Source organism: Bacillus rossius, chromosome 1 (genome assembly GCF_032445375.1).
Source record: "Bacillus rossius redtenbacheri isolate Brsri chromosome 1, Brsri_v3, whole genome shotgun sequence".
Taxonomy (NCBI): Eukaryota; Metazoa; Arthropoda; class Insecta; order Phasmatodea; family Bacillidae; genus Bacillus; species Bacillus rossius.
In genome coordinates this window covers 152,393,256-152,415,281 of record NC_086330.1, presented here as the reverse complement: position 1 = coordinate 152,415,281, position 22,026 = coordinate 152,393,256, and positions in this window count along the sequence as shown.

Here is a 22,026-nt window from a genome sequence, read left to right as displayed (position 1 = left end):
CATATTACCAAACAATGAAGTCGACGAGGTGCGGGGGGTCCCACTCCGGGTGGCGGAAGAACAAGACTGCCTCGTCAACAGGGTGTCATGGCATCTCCCAACACTCGAGTTCCCGTTAGCTTGTTAACTTATAATTAATCTAATTACTAACATAGTTTACCCTTTTAAAAATTAGTAATAATTAAATGACAATTTCTGAGACTGCCATCTGATTTCATAACATATACTTAATTAATTATTGTCTAAAGATTATTCGTCAGTAGTTCCTGTAGCGGCCTCGTGTGGCGCTGCGCCGTCCTTCCTGTGACTTAAGACTAAACACTGGGTGAAATTATAAAAACACACAACACATTGCCCTTTATTTCTTTAATTATTAATTAATTACTATTTTACGTCTCTGGGCCGTCGCACTGCCTCTAATGCCTCCTGCGGCTCACTCACACATGCATGCACACGTCACTGTGGCGGGTGTTTCAAACAGAGGGTGATGGTGGGTGGGTGGGGGCGCTGGCAGAACAGGGGACACATCGGGCTCAAGGGAGGGCGCAGCCCTGGTTGACATCAATTGCCACCCCTGAAGAAGATCGATGTGGCAGCAGTGTCATTGTCTCCGGCATGGTGTCGTTGGCGGGCGGGTGATTGTGCTGAGGACGTCGGGGCCATCGCCGGTGAGGGGACTGGAGCATTCGCGCTTTACCGCTGTGTACAGCCCGCAACATCTGGGTGTCGGTGCCAGCCTGCACAGCCGTAGGTTGTAGTAGTGTCCGGCCGCCGTAGCCCCCGTGATGCTCTCCCCTCTGGGCTCTGGGTGCGGTTATTGCTCAGGTTCCTCTGGTTCCTCGATCGTTACTCGGAATGTTGAGTTCGCCAAGGATAGGTGTAGTGGCCATTTCAGCCATTCCTCCTCGGCCTCCACCCGTTCTGTTTCATCGTCTCCCAGCTCCCAGACGATGGGTTGTGGTGCGTGCCCCTCCCACATCCCTCCTGTCACAGTGTATTGTGGGAACCCGCAGAAGGGTGTCAGCTGGTCTCCAGGGCTTGTGGCCAGTCGCCTTAGTTGAGGCCCGTCCTCTGCTGCCCCGACCGGTGATGTGTATCTCTCCTCCGGGAACCCCTGGAACTCGGCGTCGTCATATTTCGAGGGGGTTGACGTGGTCGGGCCCTCTGTGTCGCTTCGGTCAGTGTCGTTTGATCTGGAGCCATCCCCTTCATCGACCGCCAGCCTCACTGCATCCCGATGATTCTTTGCTCTGCGACCCATCTGCAACTTGACCACCACTGCTGTGGGGCCTATCGTGTCCACGATCGGGATGGGGCCGATCCATTTGGGTGCATGTCCAGCGCAGAAGTTCTGCTTCCGGGCCGACAAGGGGTGGTGTCGGGTGTACACCATCTGGCCTGGCTCAAGGTTAGCCGGGGGTCTCGTCGTGCATGGTGTACTACTCTCTGTGTAGTCTGTCTGGTTACTTCGTGCGGCCTCGCGGGCTCCATCGAGGTCTCTGGCTCGCCCCCTCGGGGCTGACTGTCAGGCGATCTGGGTTGAGCCCCTCGAAATGGTATTGTCCGGGTAAGGGGAGGTTCCGTCCTTGCACCAGCGTGGCCGGGGACTCACCGGTAACTATGTTCACTCGACGCCACAGGAAGTACAGTATATCCGGTAAGAGTTGGTCCCACTGAGTGTGGTCGTCTCCCACACGCAGTCTCAGCTGGGTCTTGAGGTCTTGGTTACGCCTCTCAGTGGGATTCGCTCGGGGGTGGTATATCGGGGTGGTGTGTGGTCGGACTCTCCACTTCGCGCATAGCTCTACGCACCTGCACCCTGAGAACTGGGTGGCATTATCCATGAGTAGTACCCGCTGGTACCACCAAGGCCTGCGCGATCGTCCCTGCCCTGCAGTTCGGCCAGGGGTACGCCTCCACCCACCAACTGAAGCAGTCTGTGACCACGAGCAAGAACCTTTTGCCCCGGGGTGAGCACGGGTACGGCCCTATCAGGTCGAGTGTGACCGTGTGGAATGGTTCCGTAGGTCGGCGTGGCACCTGTTGTTCCCTCCCATCCGGCCGCCGTGCCTTACACCATTGGCAGTGCCGGCAACTCCGTACGGCATTGCACACGAACCTGCCGATGCCTGGCCAGTAGAACAGTTCTTTAATAGCCCGCATTGTTTCATCCATGCCGGGGTGGCCAAAGAGTTTATTTATGTGTAACAGCTGAAAGATTTGCCTGTGCCTCTGGGGGGGGGGGGGTGCGAATGTCCGCCACTTCAGCTGACTCCCCGCGGGGTGGGCCTGTAGGTGCCCGTCGACCACTCAGTAACCCTCACACACAGACTCCGCACACATTTGTATGATGTCTCTGGTTCCCTCGTCGACATCCTGCGTGCCTCGCACGAACTCATCCAGATCATCCAACTCGGCGCCAGGGGGGAGGGTGGGTGGATTCTCCCTGCCGACGCTGTACAGCACTGCTGGTAGGGGGTAATTTCGGACATCCATGCCCCTCTCCCCACCAGTGGGGGGTATCAGATCGTCCCAATCTGCGTCGTCCCGGGCCACTACGGTTTCATCGGGGTTGTGGGACAGTTGGTCAGCAAGCTCATTGTTTTTACCTGGGTAATGCTCCACTGTGAAATCCAGCGGCTGTAGCAATATTGCCCAGCGTGTTAATTTTGAATGATGCCCCAGCATTGTCGCTAGCCACTTCAGGCACTGGCTATCCGTCCGGAGTGTATAGTGCTGCCCTTCCAAGTGTGCCCGGTACCGCCTCAGCGCCCACACCATGCCCAAACATTCTCGCTCATTTACACTGTAGCACCTCTCTACCTCGCCGAATTTAGCACTGACGTATTCGATGATCCTGGGCTCCCCTCTGTCCCCGCTCTGCAACAGGATGGTGCCTATCCCTTTCTGGTTCGCATCCATTTGTACAATAACTGGGCGGCTCGGATCGATTCAGGCTAGCAAGTGACATTGTCGGAACTGTCTTTCAGCTCTAGGAATGCATCCTGCGCTGCATGGGTCCACTTGAACGGCTTCTTCGGGGACAGCAGCTCTGAAATTGGCGCTGCGACCGTGGAGAACTCAGGAATGAAGGCACACAGCCAGTTCGCCAGCCCGAGGAACCGCTGTAGTTGTTTATGCATCCAGGGTGAGGGTTTGTATAGGATGGTATCTAGCTGTTGCTGGGTAGGTCGGTTCCCCTCCGCGTGTACCACCAGCCCGAGGAAATTTAATTCAGTGGTGCTGATGTGTCATTTTTCATGGTTACAGGTAAGCCCATGAGTTGCGAGCCTCTCTAGTATAAACACCAGGTGGTGGGCGTGGTCACCCAGGATTGTGACCATACTATGACGTCATCGAGATAGGCTGCAGCGAAGTCTCCCGAGTAGTCCCCCAGTACCCACATCATCATGGTTTGGAATATGGCCGGTGCGTCCGGCAAGCATTGCGTAAAATTTAAATCGGCGACCATCGGGTATGGTGAATGCGGTCTTGAGCCTATCCTCTTGGCGAATTGGCACTTGCCAGTATCCTGACTTGAGTTCGAGAGACGTGAAAATTTTTCCGCTCCCTAATCTGGCGACAGTGGTGGCCATGTTCAACAGGGGGGGTGCATTGACAGTTAGTTTGTTTATCGGTTTAAAGTTCATGCAGAAACGCAGGCTGCCATCTTTTTTCTCGGCGAGAACAATTTGAAAGTTATAAGGGCTCTCAGAGGGCTCTATGATTCCGTCATGTAACATCTCACGAACTTGCGTCAGGATCGTCTGTCTCCCTGTGTGTCCGTAACTCCCTGGGGGTATGAATATGGGTTTGTGCGGGTAAGTTGGTATGGTGTGCTCTGCTACTGTTGTGCATTTCAGGGGGTCGGCCGAGGCAAAAACATGACACTGTTGATCGAACACACACTGCATCGTGGCATGGTGTTCAGGTGGAACACCATGGCGGAAATGTTTGAGACTGACCTAGTTTTGCGCCGGTGGTGCTGGTCGTCCGACGCCGTGCAGTGTTCGCCTACCCTGGGTCCCAACATGCAGGCACCACATCTGCACCTCGATGTGGGCATCCTGTTCATTCAGCCAGGGAAGCCCAAGGATTACGTCATCCCGCAGTCCTGGGACTACCAGGGCGGTCGTGGTGGATTCCTGGTAGCGGACTTGGACATGCAGCATCACGATGCCCTGTGTGTCGCAGTCGTCATTTGCGGTGGCCAGCTGGAGTCGGCCCACATGGGCGACGTAGTGGTCTCTCTCAAGGAGTCTTGCAGCTACGCAGTCGTGGCTGGCTGCTGTATTCCACCAGGGCGTTGACGGCATGTCCATTGATCACCACAGGCACCCAGATAATGACCCCTCGGCGGTGGTCATGTGTACCAAGAAGGAGCCAGTCGGTTCAGTGGGTTGGAGTGTTCTGGGTTCCGTGCGGGGGTGGGTCGGTTTACCTGGCCGCCCCCTGTGGCCCATTTCCCACCAGCTCGTCACGGGCCCCTCCAGGCTGGAACTGGTTGCGCACCGGGCAGTTCTTGTGCCAGTGGTACACCGGCCCCGGGCATGTCTGGCATCTGGGTGGTTGCCCTTCTCCGATGGTCTGGTCGCGCCAGGCCAGCGTGGCCCTGTTCTCACCCTGGGTGTTGCCGGTGGTCCTGACGCTGTTGTTCAGCGGCCTGTACGCCACCAGTGCACCAGCTGCTATGGGGGTTTCGTGCTCCGGTTGGCGGCGTTTGCTCGTTGGGCTCGTTCGAGATGTTCTGGTCGCCTTCAAGTCCCGCTCCACGGCGTCTGCGTGACGGATAAACTCCTCTAGGGGCCTCTGGGTCGCCTGGCGCAAGTACGGGCGCAGCTCAGGTCGCATGGCCTCGACCACATGTGCAAAGATCTCGTCGGGGTTGCCTGTCGGATACAAGCGTCGATAAAGACATGCTTTGCGGATCACGAAAGCCTCCGCGGACTCCGCGGCTCCTTGCTCCGAGCAGTACAGCTCAGCACACACCTTCATCTCGGCGCGGATGTCGGCAAAGCGTGCCCAGAACCTTCGTACAAACTCCGTCCATTCTATATCAAACTCGCAGATGAGCACCCACCAGGTCTTGGCATCCCCCTTCAGGACGTGCCCCACGCGCTCCGCCCACTCGGCCTCCGGGACCCCGTAATGCCTTAGCCGGTCCTCGCACACTCGAACAAACTTCCCCGGGTCATTACAGTTTTTTCCCGCGAACTCCGGCAGGTCGACCGGCCCGACCAGGGTCGCCACCCCATGTGGTATGAGAACCCTGTGGTCATTGCTGTCGCACACGTGAGCTGTGACCCTGTGGTGCGAGCTCTGTACTTCGTGGCACAATTTGCACATAACCCATCCGCCCTTGTACGACTCCACCTCCGCCTCATTCGAGCATTGTAGGTGTTACCATGCTCAGTTTTTCCGGCACCGCCCGCCCTCACGTGCTGTCCACTACATCCTTCGACGATGCCCTTGAGGAATTCTACCGCGGTCATTCCTGACTTATGCACCCCTCCATCCACCGGCGGGTTCTGCGGCTCTAAGCATACGCACGTGTCGGACCACATGGCCCCCCTCAGGCCACCCACATGTCTCAGGCGTGCGCACTCAATACAGTACAAGTCACTTAGGTTAAATAAGTTCTCTACCTTGACTGACACCATGCTAGGAGATGTTAGTACCTGTGGTATGAAAGTCACTTCTGCTCATCACTGCTTACTGTTCGCACCTGTTGTTTACGCACATTCCGTGGCCACGTGGCCTGGTGGAATTTGCGTTACCGGTCAGCCGCTCCACTGCGCTCCGGCGCGAAACCACACAACTCACGCGCCCCAGGTTTCTGTGTCGTTTCGCGTTGTCTCTCGCCCCACGCTTTTGGGTGCCATTTACTATCACACAGGGTTGTCTAAGGTGGCGGATACTGAGTTTGGGCGCCATCACATGATATTTGGGCACACGGACCTGGCGAGACACCTTTCTCGGGCCGTGACGTCGCCCAAGTGCGACGAGACACAACCCTAACAATACTTCGCTGGCCCCTAACACCCGCTCTCAGTGGCGGGCATGCTGGTACACTCATGTAATGCCCTAATCTTTACCTAAGTGGGCTCTAGGTGTCCCACACACCAGGTGACTACACCGGGGCAAAAATGACCGAAATAACATACACTTGAGATTCACACCTGATATTTATTAACATTCTTCGTCTCTACATTGTTCATACGAAGCGGATAAAAAGCCAACGGCAAACAATCTGTTTAGGAGGTGGGCCAGGTCACCCCGTGGCCTGACCAAAGAAACGCAATGAAGTTAAATTTAAAATGCTCGTGGAGCTTAAATTAATATTGAAACAGTCTACCACACAGAGTAGGCCTCGAAGACAGAAAGAAAGCGATTTATATTAATATATGCAAAACGGATGCTAACAGATCAGATATTACCAAACAATGAAGTCGGTGAGGTGTGAGAGCATCCCACTCTGGGTGGCGGAAGAACAAGACTGCCTCGTCAACTGGGTATCATGGCGTCTCCCAACACTCGAGTTCCCGTTAGCTTGTTAACTTATAATTAATCTAAATACTAACATAGTTTACCCTTTTAAAAAATAGTAATAATTAAATGACAATTTCTGAGATTGCCATCTAATTTCATAACAGTATACTTAATTAATTATTGTCTAAAGAATATTCGTCGGTAGTTCCTTTAGCGGCCACGTGTGGCACTGCGCCGTCCTTCCTGTGGCTTAAGACTAAACAGTGGGCGAAATTATAAAAACACATAATACATAGCCCTTTATTTCTTTACTTAATAATTAATTACTATTTTACGTCTCTGGGCCGTCGCACTGTCCCTAATTCCTCCTGCGGCTCACTCACACATGCATGCACACGTCACCGTGGCGGGTGTTTCAAACAGAGGGTGAGGGTGGGAGGGTGGTGGCGCTGGTGGAACAGGAGACACATCGGGCTCAAGGGAGAGCGCAGCCTTGGTTGACGTCTTTACTTTACCCCTAAAAACCGCATAAGACAAATAAAAGTGTAATGTTTTCCAAGCTTTAGGAACTAATGTGTTCACACAAAATATATAATTGATGTTAAGGTTGTTCTTAAGACAAAAGTTAACGCACGTCTTCTGTGATGGTCACGTACATGTTTACAGATGTATAGTGAATGTGTGGCCGACCCGGACTGACCCCACTAGTGTTGCTTAAATACCGCCAGCAGGTTGAGGATGGATGCATTTGATGTCCGTGCATGCTACAAGAGGTAAGTCTCTACTTGTAATTGTTTTACACACAGTGGCGAGGCGTGAGGATTACATGAGGGGAAGCAACAACTCCGTTCACCCCAAAACATGACCGGGGGGGGGGGGGGTTCCGGCCCTCTCCCGGGAAAATATGGATTTCAAGGTACAAAAGGGTGCTATTTAAGTTGTTTTCTTAACTGAACTTTGACTATTCCACAGGTAGAAAAACTGACATATTTTTTGTTTAAAATATAAATTATTTTTAAAAATAATAATGTTTGACTTACATTTTTCTGATAGTAAAATACCTACTCTACATTATGTATATAGTAAGTGGGAGTGTAGTATCATCGATAACTGGCACATAATATATAAACAGACAACACATCACAAAGTAAGTACTTAAAATAAAGAGAACAACCTCATAAAAATGTACTGAATAGTAAAAATTAATTGTTTGTATTTTTTGTACCAACACAAAAGAAATTATCTTCATATGTGATCAGAAACTCTGTTAACTGGTATGTGTACCAATAAAGTGGCACTTCAATCATTCCATTCCTGAAACGCCACCTCGCCACCTGCCGTGCCGTACTGTAGCGGACATAGTGGAAGCAGTCGGTGGAAAATTACACCGTCTGTTTCGGCCATGTTAGCTTCAGTTCGGCAAGAAAGCGTTACCTTCGTAGCTTCTACCACGTATTTTTACAGCCAATCCCCTCCTCGAACCTTTGTACTATGCCACCCCCCTTCCGAAAGGAAACTACTGCGGCAGCCTTCCTGCTGAAAGCGGTCCTACCAGCGCTTCTAAACCTAGCAACGCTTCTAAAACAGCATGTTTTGTGTGTCAACGAGTTATTTTCTTATAGCGCACAGTATTGGGTCCCAAGAAGATAGTGTAAAAAAATACATACACCTAACTGCACGAGCCAAAGTAAAATACTATTCTGAATAAAATATTTATTTAAAAAATACAATGTCTGGAAACTGCCTGGGCAAGCACTGCTTGCCTTGCTTGCCCTGACGTGACACCACTGTTTACACACTATTTTTTACACACCAACATAACTTCTATTACACATCAACATAACTGCTTTTTTACACGCTAGTATTTATCACATCCCATGGAGAGAGGTCTCTACACGGGGCGATAATGGTTGGCTCCCCTCCCCGACTTATGGATGTGGGAGGGGCAAGGCCTGTTTACACGACAACACGGCATGGTGGGTGGAAAGTGGAGGGGGAAATTTTATGCAGTCAGTCGCGCTTTCAGCGTACGCGAGGTAGCATGTTGTGGGTTGAACCTATCTTGGGCTTCACTCAGTATACACAAGACCATTTCCTTTACTGTTTACACGAAATTGTGTTATTTTTTATGTTTCCAGATCGCTAATTATTCGATGAATATAACTTCACGTCTCTCCCCTACTCACCATGTCTACTCCCCCTGAGGTGAAGCGACCCTGTCCTAGTGAGGCCTTCACATCGGACACTCGCGATAGCGTGCGGGCATCTGGGGTGAAGCCACATGAAACTGAAGCTGACGACTTGCCTTCCCTGCATGGTGTTACTTTGGACACTGCTTTTGCTAACCTGATAGTGGACTTTCAGAACGGTAATGATATTGCGTCTCTTGATCCTGATTTGGACCGGTTTCTACAGAGATGTAGGGTTCCCTTTCTGGCCATAACTTCCGACCTCATTTGCCCTTTTAAAGTCTACATTTCACTCTCGGCTTCATTTGTTAAGAAAACTGTGGAGGGAGGCGAGAGTGAAACATTTCATTTAATAACCCACTCAGTTGCGGAACTGGTCTTTGATGAGGTAGAGGAAATCTATGATTCAGTATTCATTACAGAAATTAATAGGAACGTTAGCAATTTCACTGCTCGTGGCAGTGATTGATTAACATGGATGTACATGTTTCAAGCTATAGAGCTTTCACGGTTGGCATTCCGCACACAAAATTGCCGGGGTTTTTGTCCAATAGGAAACCTTGTGTCAATATTGATTGTCCCGAGCAGCATTGCTTTCTGTGTGCCATTATGGCAGGTTTGATGAATACAGAAGGTAACATTAGCCGAGCCAGTTTGTATCCGGATCCACTTGTGACTTTTAATACATCTGACTTGACTGTCCCGTCCACTCTCCATCAGATTAAAACATTCGAAAGGTACAATAGTATTTCCATTAATGTTTATGCATGCGTAGATCGTAAGGGGAATATTGTTGATGAATGTTTTAGTGGCAAATCTGAATCCTTTATCCAGCCTCTTCGCGTATCCTCAAAGTGAAGAGTGAGGCATGTAAACATTTTAGTGATTCGTTCTAGTAAAGGGACAGAGCACCTACACTTTGTAACAATTAAGAGTCTGTCCAGATTATTATTATCAACAATTGTCAAAGTCTAATTGTATGAAATGGATTTGCGAACTTCAATACTTCACAAGTGAAGACAGGTTAACTTCACACACTGTTCTCTGCAGCCAGCATAAAGCAGTGTGTTCCTGTTTCTCTACAAAGGAGTGCAAGTATTTACAGTTTACAAACATTGCAAAACAGGATCGCCTCGGCTTTATTACAAACTGTGACACTGAGTCATACCTTAAGCTTTTCTCCACCTGTTTGCCTGGTGATGAGTAATTTAATACCACTTGGGTAAATGAACATGTGCCATACACATGTAGCATTTTGTTAGTGTGTGTTTAAAATATCTCTTTGACCAAGTATGTGCAATTCTAGGGTGATAATTGTATTGCTGAAATGGTCGCAGAATTAGTTTCAATAACAAAGTGGGTTTTTGGTATTTATTTAAAGACCATTGCTGTTAAGACACCGACTCCGGCCATCTCTACAAGGCTTGCGAGTCAAACACATTGCCATATATGTAAGAAGGTATTGGCTGGGCAGATGGTGCTCAATCACTGCCATTTGACTGGCCAAATACATGGCTATGCCCATTCAAAATGCAACCTGGCTTTCAGAATACAAAAGAAACAACTTGTCATGGTTTTTCATAATTTGCAAAATTATGAAGCCCACTTTCTAATGAAGCACTTAGTTTCGCGATGGATTGCACAGCTGGATGGCTCCTTTGTTGTGGAGAACACCGGCGAGGTCAAGGTATAAGGCATAACTCTTGATAGTTACAAGTGTATTACCAAATACATATCTATCTCTGATAATGTGCAAGGAGGCGTGCGCACCGTGTCTTAGATTTATTGATTCTCTTAACTTTTTAAATTCCTCTCTGAAAACTCTCGAAGGAAATCTAATGCCAGATCAGTTGAAATAGACCCATTCAATGTTTCCCGATGATGCACAGTTTCAGTTAGCTATGCGTAAAGGTGTGTTTCCCTATGATTGTTTTAAATCTAGTGAACAATTGCAGAGGGCCTCGCTACCTGCCAAGGAAGCATTCCATAATGTAATGAGTGGCATGGACGTGAGTGATCTGGACTATACCCATGCTCAAAGGGCCTGGGACATCTTCCATTGTGCCACATTGCAAGAGTAAGCACTTAGTTATCTTATGGTGGATACTTGTTTTCTGGCCAAAATATTCGTGTCAATTAGTTCCGTTTGCTTACAGTATTATTCACTTGATACTGCTCATTACAATACCACACCCTCGCTCGCATGGGATGCACTGTTAATTCAAACCGGTGCACATCTTGAGCTTGTAACTGACCCGGATATAAGATAATACCTCTTCCTATAGTCTTCCGTTCGTGGAGGTATAACCAAATAAGTCGACATCATGCGAAAGCCAATCATGTTTGCACGTCCAATCATGACCCTAGCCTTCCGTCTTCTTACATATGCTATTTCGATGTAAATGCTCTGTATGCTCACCCAATGTTGGATAAGCTTCCTATTGATAATTTCCAATGGGTTCCCAGGGATAAGTATGTGAGTTAGGATTTCAGCACCATTGACATCGATGGTGATACATCATATTTTGTGGAAGTGGATTTTACCTTTCCCGATGATTGTCGTGATCGCCTATCAGATCTGCCTCTGGCCCCTATGAATGGCATACCGCCAAATGTGCATATGAGTAAATTACTTTTAAATCTCACACCATGAAATAAATATGTTGCCCATGCTTAAACACTGCAGCTCTACTTTCAGTATAGGGCGGTCATTGTCCATGTTTACCGTGTGTTCCTGTTTGAACAGGCGGCCTGGATGAGGGAATATATAGCCTTCAATGCTGAGTGTCGCACCCAGGCTGCGAACCCCTTCGAAAAATCATTTTTTAAATTACTTTCCAACAGCTTGTATGGTTAAAGTTTGAAGAATACATATAAATATAGAGATATACGCATTGCTTCGCGGTATGACTTTTTTATGGGGCGGCTGAGCTGATTGGTCATCCGACATTCAAGGCTCGGAAAATCATCGATCACAATTCGATTCTCATAGAGTTGCAGAAAGGGTCGATTACCTTTGATAAACCTTTGTACACGAGTGTCGCCCTTTTATATTTGTCGAAATTGGTTTTATATGATTTTCATTATAATTATATGCAAAAGAAATTCCCTCCACAGTCTCTGCATCTCTTGTATTAGGATATGGATTCTTTAATTTACCATGTTGTGTGTGACAACATTTATTATTTGATTCATCCCGATTAAGCTTCACATTTTGACACTTACAATTATGCGCCAGGTAATGAGGAACAGTTACCCTTAGTCAACAAGGGTGTAACAGGGGTGACGAAGGATGAGGCAGCTGGCAAGATCATCACGGAGTTTGTGGGTCTTCGCCCGAAGTTTTACGCGTTTAAGATGAAGGATGGCTCTTCTACGCATAAGGCAAAGGGTGTCAAGTCCAACATACTGCGTTCACTTGTGTTTCCTCAATACCTGGATTGCTTGCTTCGAAATTCACAGGTTCTCGCGACCCAATACCATTTCCGATCGCAAGGCAAACTGTGTTTACGAAGTGTGTTACCAAGGTAGCATTGTCTTCAGGAGATGATAATCGTTGGCTTTCTGAAGATGGTATCGGCACTCTGCCTTGGGGACACAAAGACCTACCCCTTTCCCCGGACCATGATTAACCTGTCCCCATTGTTACTTTCAGCATTGCTTCTCTGCGTGCTACCTCCCTGACTAGCTCCCGAAGGGTGGTTGTAGGAAAACTCTAGTGCTCTCTGGTACTCCCACCCCTCGGCCGAGTTCCGACCTGCACCACTGCATGTGGAGAATAACATATTGGTATGTTTAAATTAATGTTTTTCCCGAACTCTGTATATTTGTTCAGGTTAGATACCTTTTTCTCAGGATAGATTGATTTTAAAATGTTTTCATACTCAGGCTTGTTTCATTTATTCAGGCTAGCTTGGTATAACATTCATTTTATTCTTTCTGACTAGAGTAATTGTTCAGGCTATATTGCTTTTTCTCAGGCTAGATTGCTTTTACATATTTTTATTTTCAGGCTAGATTTAATTTTGAAAATGCTAAGTTGAGTTAACGCAATTTATTTTCAGGCTAACTTGCTTTTTACAAAAGAGCTAAATTGAGTTAACATAATTTATTCTCTCATGCTAGAATATTTTCAGGCTAGATTTTCTTTATGTGCTATCCTGTTTTGTGTTCTAGCGACACTGCATTTGTTTGAATTATGTAATGTTCTGCAGGTCTCCCCCAACACGATGGAGGTATTCATTCCCGAGATAGGGGCGACGGCCTTCTTTGCGGAAGAGTGGATGCCTCATGTGCTCTTCTCCTCCATGAGTCTACCTGAGGGGGCGGAGATGGGGGCGGGGCTCCCCTCCCTGGGGCCAATCCCTCATCCTGCGAGATATGGGTTACCAGTTGCTTCCCCCTTTCCTAAGGGATAATAATAAATAATCTAACATTCTTTTACCCTTATGTTGTCTATATTATTTCTTTTTCCACTCTGTATGTTCCTTATGCTTGCTAATTTACTATACACAGTGGCCTGGGTTAACTCTGACAGCGGCTGTGGTAGGCGATGGCCCGACTTTGCGCTCGCTGTGGTAAACACTTTCCCTGCCACCCCGCAGGTAAACAACCCTTTAATAGCGCTGGTCGCGGCACACAAGCAGGCTTTCGGCTCGGAGACTTTCCTACACAGTGTTTGTATAACGCTTATTTTAAAATATGTTTACTGCACATATGCTTATTTAATATTTTACTTGATATACTGTGAGATGGCTAGTACTATTTTTATGAATTAGTATTATATAAAATATGATGTGGGTAATTATTGTTGCATACTGTATGCGTGAAGTCTCAGTAGACGACACCTAGATGGCGCACTCTGTGGTGCTCACCTCTGTGGAGTGCTCTGGTGCTGATTGTTGGAATTAAATATGGCAGTGCTCTGGTGGCATGTTTTGGCATTAAAGATGGTGGTGCGCTCTGGTGGCATGTGTTGGCATTAAAAATGGTGGTGCGCTCTACTGACATGTGTTGGCATTGTTGATGGTGGTGCTCCCTGAGAGTTGTATTTAAACATAGCAGTATGGTGGCATTTATTTTAAACATAACTAGTACTCTGTGATGCTCCCTCCAAGCAGTCTTGAAATTTAAACATAGCTAGTACTATACTGTTTTAAAATTTAAATATATCAGTATGGTGGCATTTGTTTTAAGCATACTCGGAGTGGGTTTTTTTTGTTGAAAATTTAAGCTTATATTCATTATTTATTTCTCTATCTCTCAACTGGTCTTGTGATCTTGTGGCTAAGGCTGCTGCTTTCTAACCACAACGTGCTAATATTCCCCAGCTCAAATCCCAGCCACCCGGCTTTTTTGTACACTACTACTGCTTTCGGAGCGACGGTGGCGTGCTCTGAGAGCGAAAGGTGGAACCAAGATGGCGGACATCAACAAAATGGCCTCCAGCAGACGATGACTGCTGGGGGCTATCATCATTGCATAATCAATATTTACACTGTCCCAGAACCAGCTCGCACCTCCTACTCATGTATACCATTGAAACTGGAGCCCAATAGGGGATTTTGTGTTTTACATGAACATAAGGGATGATACCTGGCATTTTGTTGAGTACCTCCACCATATAAAACACTTTATATAGGAAGGTGCGTTTAGGGTAACCCATCAGAATATTTTTAAAAAATCGATCGTCAGAAATACTCAAGCGCGTCAGATTAAGGTAAGGTGGGTTAATTACTAGCTGAAAAGTACCCATTTCAATTTCAATAATCTGACGATTTGAGCGTAACGTAAGGAAGTGTAACAATTTGCAAAAAAAAAAAAAAAAAGTCATCAAATCGTCTTGACATTCTCGAACATTGTTAGTTTTATTTTTATTTTGAAGGTAATAGTGCAAAAATAACAGGAAAAATATAATCTGCCGATTTCCACAAGCCGAAGTAACAAAAATCGTCCAAAAATTTAGTGCGTGCAGCTGGGGTAAATATTCCCCACTTCACACCTCTATTTAACTTTCACCTTTTCCCTATCTCTGACTTTCTCTCACCTGGTTCGTTGGTAATCACCTACCAGAAGCCTGTGAAGGTGTTGTCATAACACCAGTTATTTTAGGAGATACTTCTGATTTAGGTATATTTCTTTCATAAACTTTAATTACACGCTCTTCATGGAACAAATGAAATATTGTTAAGTGTTATAACGATTTCTTGTTACAAATATGGAAACCGCAGTTAGTATCGACGACCCAATTGAATCAATAGATTTTCAGTACAACGATATAATTCCTCGGATTACGATGAAGATTAAAAAATATATATTTTTATCAACAGTTATATTTTATTAAAACATTTTCTGAATAAATTATATTTCTAAATATCTACTTAATTTTTCGTGCTTTTATTTGTCACATTTCATGATTAATGAAAAGAAAAAAAAAAAAAAATTCATAAAAAAACATTTCTAGCCGTCAGATTAAGAATTACCCTCCAAATAATCGTCATATTTTAGGATAGCACGACTGGGACATCGAGCTGAACTGACATCGTCTAGCCGAAGGCCACCCCAAAGCCCGACCTGCAACCGCCATTATCCGACCCCGCTAACGGAACGCACCCCTAGCCATGGCCCACCCGAGTCAGGCGAGCCTTCAATGCCAAGGTAGAATCAAGGGCTGTGTCTAATTAATTAATCACCATGACCCCTGTTCACGAATAATCAAACATAATTTAATAATAATAATCACAATAGTAATTAAAAACCCCGCCTAAGGAAAAAGTTACGCAGGTGTGCCCGAGTCACTCACGTGTGAACTTACATTAACAAGTTTCTGAGTGCCCCCTTTGCAGCCTTCAGCCTGAATTAATTAGTGTTGTGTTAACGCAATATTACCTCCCTGTTTTTTATGTGTAACTAGCCACTGGAGCAGTCAACAAGTGACGAACAGTCTCTGGTGTGACACTTATTATTTAAACTTAAATTATGTAAATTTGTTAACCATAATTCTTAAAGAGTATCTGCCAATTAGATTAATCATTAATAATTAATGTACGAATTTAGAGCCAATCTCAGCTTCTTGTTATTAAAATAATTTCCGAATAACGGAACTTTAGAAACTTTGGCGCGAGAGAATGCTGAGACCTTCCCTTGCGCCAAGGGCAAATGCCAGTACCGAGCGACTCGCGGACCGGGGCGGACGTGCTTTCCATGGGGAGTCATCACTCTTTGTCTCCACTGAACATTATTGCTGTTACTATAGTCATTTAAACCAAATCTTTTCTCGTGGCGTAAACTCCACGTGCATCCCCGGTCTTTTTACGGTGTAGGGCCTAACCCAGCCGCTTAACTATAAACTCCCCGCACTAGACATTACACGGGGCAGTTCACCATACGGCATGGGCCGACTCCCGCTGCAAGTGACTTTTTGTTAAATGTCGAGTGCACAGGCACCGACAACAGCTACACATAGAACTTGCATCTAATTTAACTGCGGACCGCGGTCCACACAGGTGGACCTGGGTGCCGCCACACTAGCAATTTTCGGGATTGGCTGTCTCCAATCAACCTCCCCCTTAACCTCGACTGGCGTGAGGGCTTAAATTAGTGACAGTGCGTCAGAGCACTCAGTGTTAATTCAATGTAATTTCGTAGGGTAATTCAATGTATGTCGTGTAAGTGTAAACTGTAATTGTAACTGTTGAGCCAATTAAATGTCAACTCCACACACTCCGTGTGCGACGTGTCACCGACAGTATAAAGTTCGAATCCGTGTATGTTATTGTGTTGAGTCTCCCTACCCCAGCTAGGAATCAGCATGTTATGCTGCACAGGGCCTGTGACGTGTTAACAGCCAGGGATCACTCCAACCGCAAACGCCGCCGATGGTCCTAGCGGGCCACGCAGGGGCAACGCACCCACAGAATCCAAATTTGGTTAGACGCAGAGCTAGCCTGGCGCCCTCCCGGAATGTCATTTCAATCAGAGTCAATTTCCCGCTAGGATACATGCCCGGTCTCGAACACGAGAACCCGGACGATGGCAGAACTGTCTGTATAAAAATCTGACACACTCGAGTATTTCAATATAGCAATTTTTTTTTCCTTCACATTTTTTTTAATTCGCTACGAGCTTGCATCACTTCCGAATCATGTCTTTTTAATGGGAGCATTTTTATGGTTTATGTAACATCCCTTCTGAATATCTGACATGCTCGAATTTTTTTCCTACCCTTCTCAATGGCTACCCCCACCACGCAAGCCGACACATTAGTATATTTTTGATAACAGATACGTTGGCACACCTAAACTATCAATATCTGACACACTCAAGTATTTTTATGTGATGGTTTATTTTTACATATTGTCATTTTGGAAATTCTGTAGACGCTTCCCCCACCACTGAAAAAGAAAACATTATATAACCGTTTATTCTTCCTATCATCTAATCTTCAAAATCCAAGAGGTCCCCACGACGCTCGAGCAAATTCCCATTTAGCCTCATGGGCTCTACTACTATTCCCTTTCTTCCCCTGTTGAACTTCTTACTCACTTTGCTCTTCACTGTGCTCTGACAGCTAACAAGATTCCTGGTCCCCACAGTAAATTCATCACTGTCTTGTGTCACTGATTCATTTGTGTACCATTTACTGCTTGTCTGCAGTCACCACAGTTTATGTTAGTTGAAGCAATAAGCTCATAACCTAATTACAATGTTTGAGAAACAGTTGTACTGCAAAGTTTCTTGGTAGCCACTTTTACCAAGTTTCAAAATTAGATTTAATTGATAAACAGTCAGTCCCAAATTATTTGGAGCCCACTGCCATAATTGCATTGGTTTTGTTACCTTAAGACTTTGCAAATAAATGAGTGGCATAAAAAAATTCTTTTGCGCTATCAAACAACTTAATTTTATAATGAAAGGTACAGATACACTACCAAATATCTATCTTCAATTGTATATCTGTTAAAAAAAATATATATATATTAAATATCAAGGTCTCAATGTGTGTAATTTGAATTGCATTTTGCTATTATGAGTGAAAAATAAATTTATCAATGAGGTAAGTATTGTGTTTGAATTGTATAGTCTGGAGTGTAATGAAAACTCTAGTTGGCCTGGGAAGGTTTTAGTCCGGAGCTGCTATTGCGTCGGGGAAGCAAGTACCTACTGGAGTGGAAGGTTTAGTGATTGGAGGCAGGAATGCAACTAGACTAGATAAAACCCGGGGCCCTTTGCGCCTCCTTTTATTCAAACTAACCAAACAAACATCTTTTCCGACAACACCTCATATCGTCACTGTTGTGAGTTGAGAGTAGTTCATAGGTTGGTATGTAAAAGAGAAACAAATAAAGATCAGTATGAAAACACGACATGGCGCAGTCGGTGGGATCAAGTACGGAAATGATATAAAATGAAATATATAAACAAATAACTGAAGATGGAGTCATTCAAGCCGCCGTCACCATTGGTTTTGGATGGCAATCTTTGCGAAAATTTTAGGAGGTTTAAGCTAAGCTTAGAGATTTTCATGCTAGCTACTGGTTATGACTCAAAGCAGCCTCAAGTTAAAGTAGCGATGTTGTTAAATGTTATAGGCGAAGAGGCAGTGGAATTATAAAACACTTTTGACTTATTGGAAGAAGACAAAAAGGATTTTGATAAAGTTTTGCAGGCATTCTCGTATTGTGATCCTGTGAAGAATATTGAGATGGAACGATTTAAGTTTCATAGCCGATGTCAAGAGGATGGAGAGTCGTTTGACTCGTTTCTGACAGATCTGAAGAAGCTAATAAAGAGCTGCGAGTTCAAGGATCAAGAAGACAGTGTAGTGCGGGACAGAATTGTGTTATGTATACATGATAAAAGTCTTCAACAGCATTTGTTGAGAGAACCAGACCTTACGCTAACAAAAGCCATCGAACAATGTCGCGTGGCTGAACTCGGGAAACAACGAGCGGATATGGTGCAAAACAAGGTTTTCGTGACACCATTCAGACAGCAAGTAGTGAGTAAAAGAGGCTTTGGGTGTGGTAAACAACCAGAAGTGATTTCAAGATAAGTTGAGAGGGGCGAGAGAGACAATGGTGTTAATAAGGATACATTTCAGTGTCGAAGTTGTAAAAGGATACATTAGAGAAGGGAATGTCCAGCATTTGGGAAAGTATGCCACAAGTGCCATAAATTGAATCATTTTGCGGTAGCTTGTAGACAAAATGTGTCGGAGGGTAGGTTACCATACAATGACTTTGAGGAGTACTTTGTTAAGTATGTTCCTCGTGAGTGGATTCAGGTTATCACAGTGAAAAACAAATGTGTAGCTTTTAAATTGGACACTGGATCTGAAGTAAATATTATTCCTCAAAGTGTCATGCAAGCAGTGGGCGAGAAAAGTACTCTACAGAGTGTGGACATGACACTGGAAGGGTTTGGAGGAACCAAGGTGAGACCACTAGGGATCGTCAATTTATGGTGCTTGGCAAATGGTACCACAGAACAGCCCCAAAATTTAGACTTTGTTGTTGTTGTTGAGAACATGCAGTGCAAACTGCCTATTTTAGGGTTACCTGGGTGCACTCACCTAGGACTTGTGTCCCGTACTCGTGTGGATGTGGTCAATAAGACTGACCTTACAGAAGAGACCTTCAGGACCAATTATGAGGACATATTTAGAGGCATGGGGTGTGTGCCAACCATCTGTCGGTTAAAAGTAAACAGCTCTGTGACTCCAGTAGCCAGTCCTCCAAAAAGGGTACCTATAGCATTAAGGGATAGACTGCAGGAAAAATTGAGAGCACTAGAGGTGTTAGAAATAATAGCAAAAGTTGATCAGCCTACAGAGTGGGTGAGCAACTTAACAGTGGTGGAAAAGGGGGACAAAACACTTAGATTACTCTTGGATCCGACAGCATTAAACAAAGCTATTTGCAGAGAATTTCACATGATTCCAACCCTGGAAGAGATGAGTAGTAAATTACAAAATAAATCTGTATTCGCGGTGCTAGACTTAAAAGATGGGTTTTACCAGTTACCACTTGATGAAGAGTCGAATCATTATTGCACATTCAGCACTCCATTTGGCTGTTACCGGTTTTTAAGACTTCCCCTTGGTTTGTCATGTGCTCCAGAAATTGTTCAAAGAGTGAATGAGACAAACTTTGGAGATATTCCTGGGGTGGTTATTTATTTTGATGACCTGCTAATTTCGGCAGAGAATTAACAAAAACATGATGAAATAGTGAAGGTGGTTGCAGAGAGAGCCAGAAAATTGTATGCTAAGTTTAACGAAAAGAAAGTTCAGTTAAAAAAAAAGAGGTCAAGTACTTTGGACATGTATTTTCGAGGCAGGGTGTACAAGCAGACCCTGAACAAGTTAAAGCAGTACAAGCCATCAAAACACCAACAAATAAGGAAGAACTACAAAAAATCCTTGGATTTGTGAGTTACTTAAGGAAGTTCTTGCCGAATCTAGCCACCCTCACTGCACCGCTTCGAGAATTACTGAAGAAAATCAGTGAGAGGCAGTGGTTACCGGTTCACTCACAAGTGTTGTCGGAAGTCAAAGATTTGGTGTCCAAAGCTCCAGTGCTAGGAATTTTTGATCCCACCAAGAAAATATCTCTTCAGTGTGATGCATCAAAAGGATGTTGCTTGATGTGTGATAAAAACCTGTTAGTTTTGCATCTCGTAGCCTATCGCCAACAGAGCAAAACTATGCTCAAGTGGAAAAATAAATGCTCAGCATAGTTTATGCTGCGAAGAAATTTCACCATTATCTGTATGGCAGAGATGTTACCGTGCAAAGAGACCATAAACCATTAGTGCCTATTTTCCAGAAGAGGGTAACTGATGTGTTTTCTGTGCGACTGCAGCGAATGAAGATACAGTTGCTACGGTATTCGTTGAAGGTGGAATATCTCCCAGGAAAATTAATGTACTTGGCCGATTTGTTGTCACGATCATACTTGCCGGAGTGTGACCCTACAGATCAGGAATTGTCAACTGAAATGGTTCATTTGGTGGGTGTGGCTGACACACTGCAAGTTTCGCCAGCCAGACAAGAAGAGTTCAGAAGTGCCAAGGTTGATGATGCAGTATTGAGTGAAGTGGTGGTGTATTGCAAAGAAGGGTGGCCAGGGCACAAAAAGATTGTGAGTTGAGTGAAGTGGTGGTGTATTGCAAAGAAGGGTGGCCAGGGCACAAAAAGATTGTGAGTACACATGCTCAGATGTTTTTCAATCAAAGACATGATTTGCATGTAGACAAGGGTTTGTTGTTTCTTGGTGACCGTGTGGTTGTGCCTTCCAAATTTCGTGAAGCTATGTTGTCATTACTGCATGAAGGACACATGGGCATTGAAAGAACCAAATCGCGAGCACGGCAGGTGCTATACTGGCAAACGACATTGAACGACTGGTGAATAGTTGTGTTTTGTGTCAGAAATTACGCAGCCAGTGTCCTCGAGAACCCCTCATCCCTCATGAGATTCCTGATTTGCCATTTGCGAAAGTTGGGGTGGATATTTGTGACTATGGTGGTAAGAGTTATTTGGTGGCTGTTGATTATTATTCTAAGTGGATTGAAGTCCTTATGCTCTCAAGTAAACGAGCAAGTGATGTGATCTTTCAAATGAAAACTTTGCGACACATGGGGTGCCAAAAGTAGTCATATCGGATAATATGCCATTCAATTCGTACTTATACAAACAGTTTTCACAATCCTGGGATTTTTAAATCGTCACAGCCAGCCCTCTTTATCCCAGGTCAAATGGTCAGGCAGAAAGAGCTGTTCAAGTGGCCAAGAACATGCTTAAAACATGTTCGGAGCAAAGAGCGGAATTACCAGTCATGCTTCTGGAGCACCGAACACACCAGTTTCCGGTCTTGAATTAACATCAGCCCAGCTATTGATGAGCCGCTGAACTCGAACGAAATTGCCTATGAAGCAGAAGTTATTGGCCCCAAAGATCAATAAAAATGTGGCCAGAGCACTCACTGCCAAACAGGACAAAAGCAAGCAGTATCAATATCACCAGGCAAAAGAAAAGCCTCAGTTCTCCCCGAGGGATAGAGTATTGTTACACAAGGATGGGCAATGGCAACCAGCAGAAGTGTTGCAGCCAGCATCGACTCCTCCTTCATATTGGGTAAGAGATGAAAATGGTAGTGTGATTAGAAGGATTTCCAGTCATTTGCGAACGTCGCATCTGAAACCAGATGTTCACGCAAGGAAGTCTAGCCTGGAACCAGACTTTAAAGGATTTTCAGAAGAAGCTTGTGGACAGTCAGCCAGTGAGAACTGTGAGAAACAAAAAGAAACACAAGGTCAACTCAAAAGTGTCACACAAGAGCCTTCA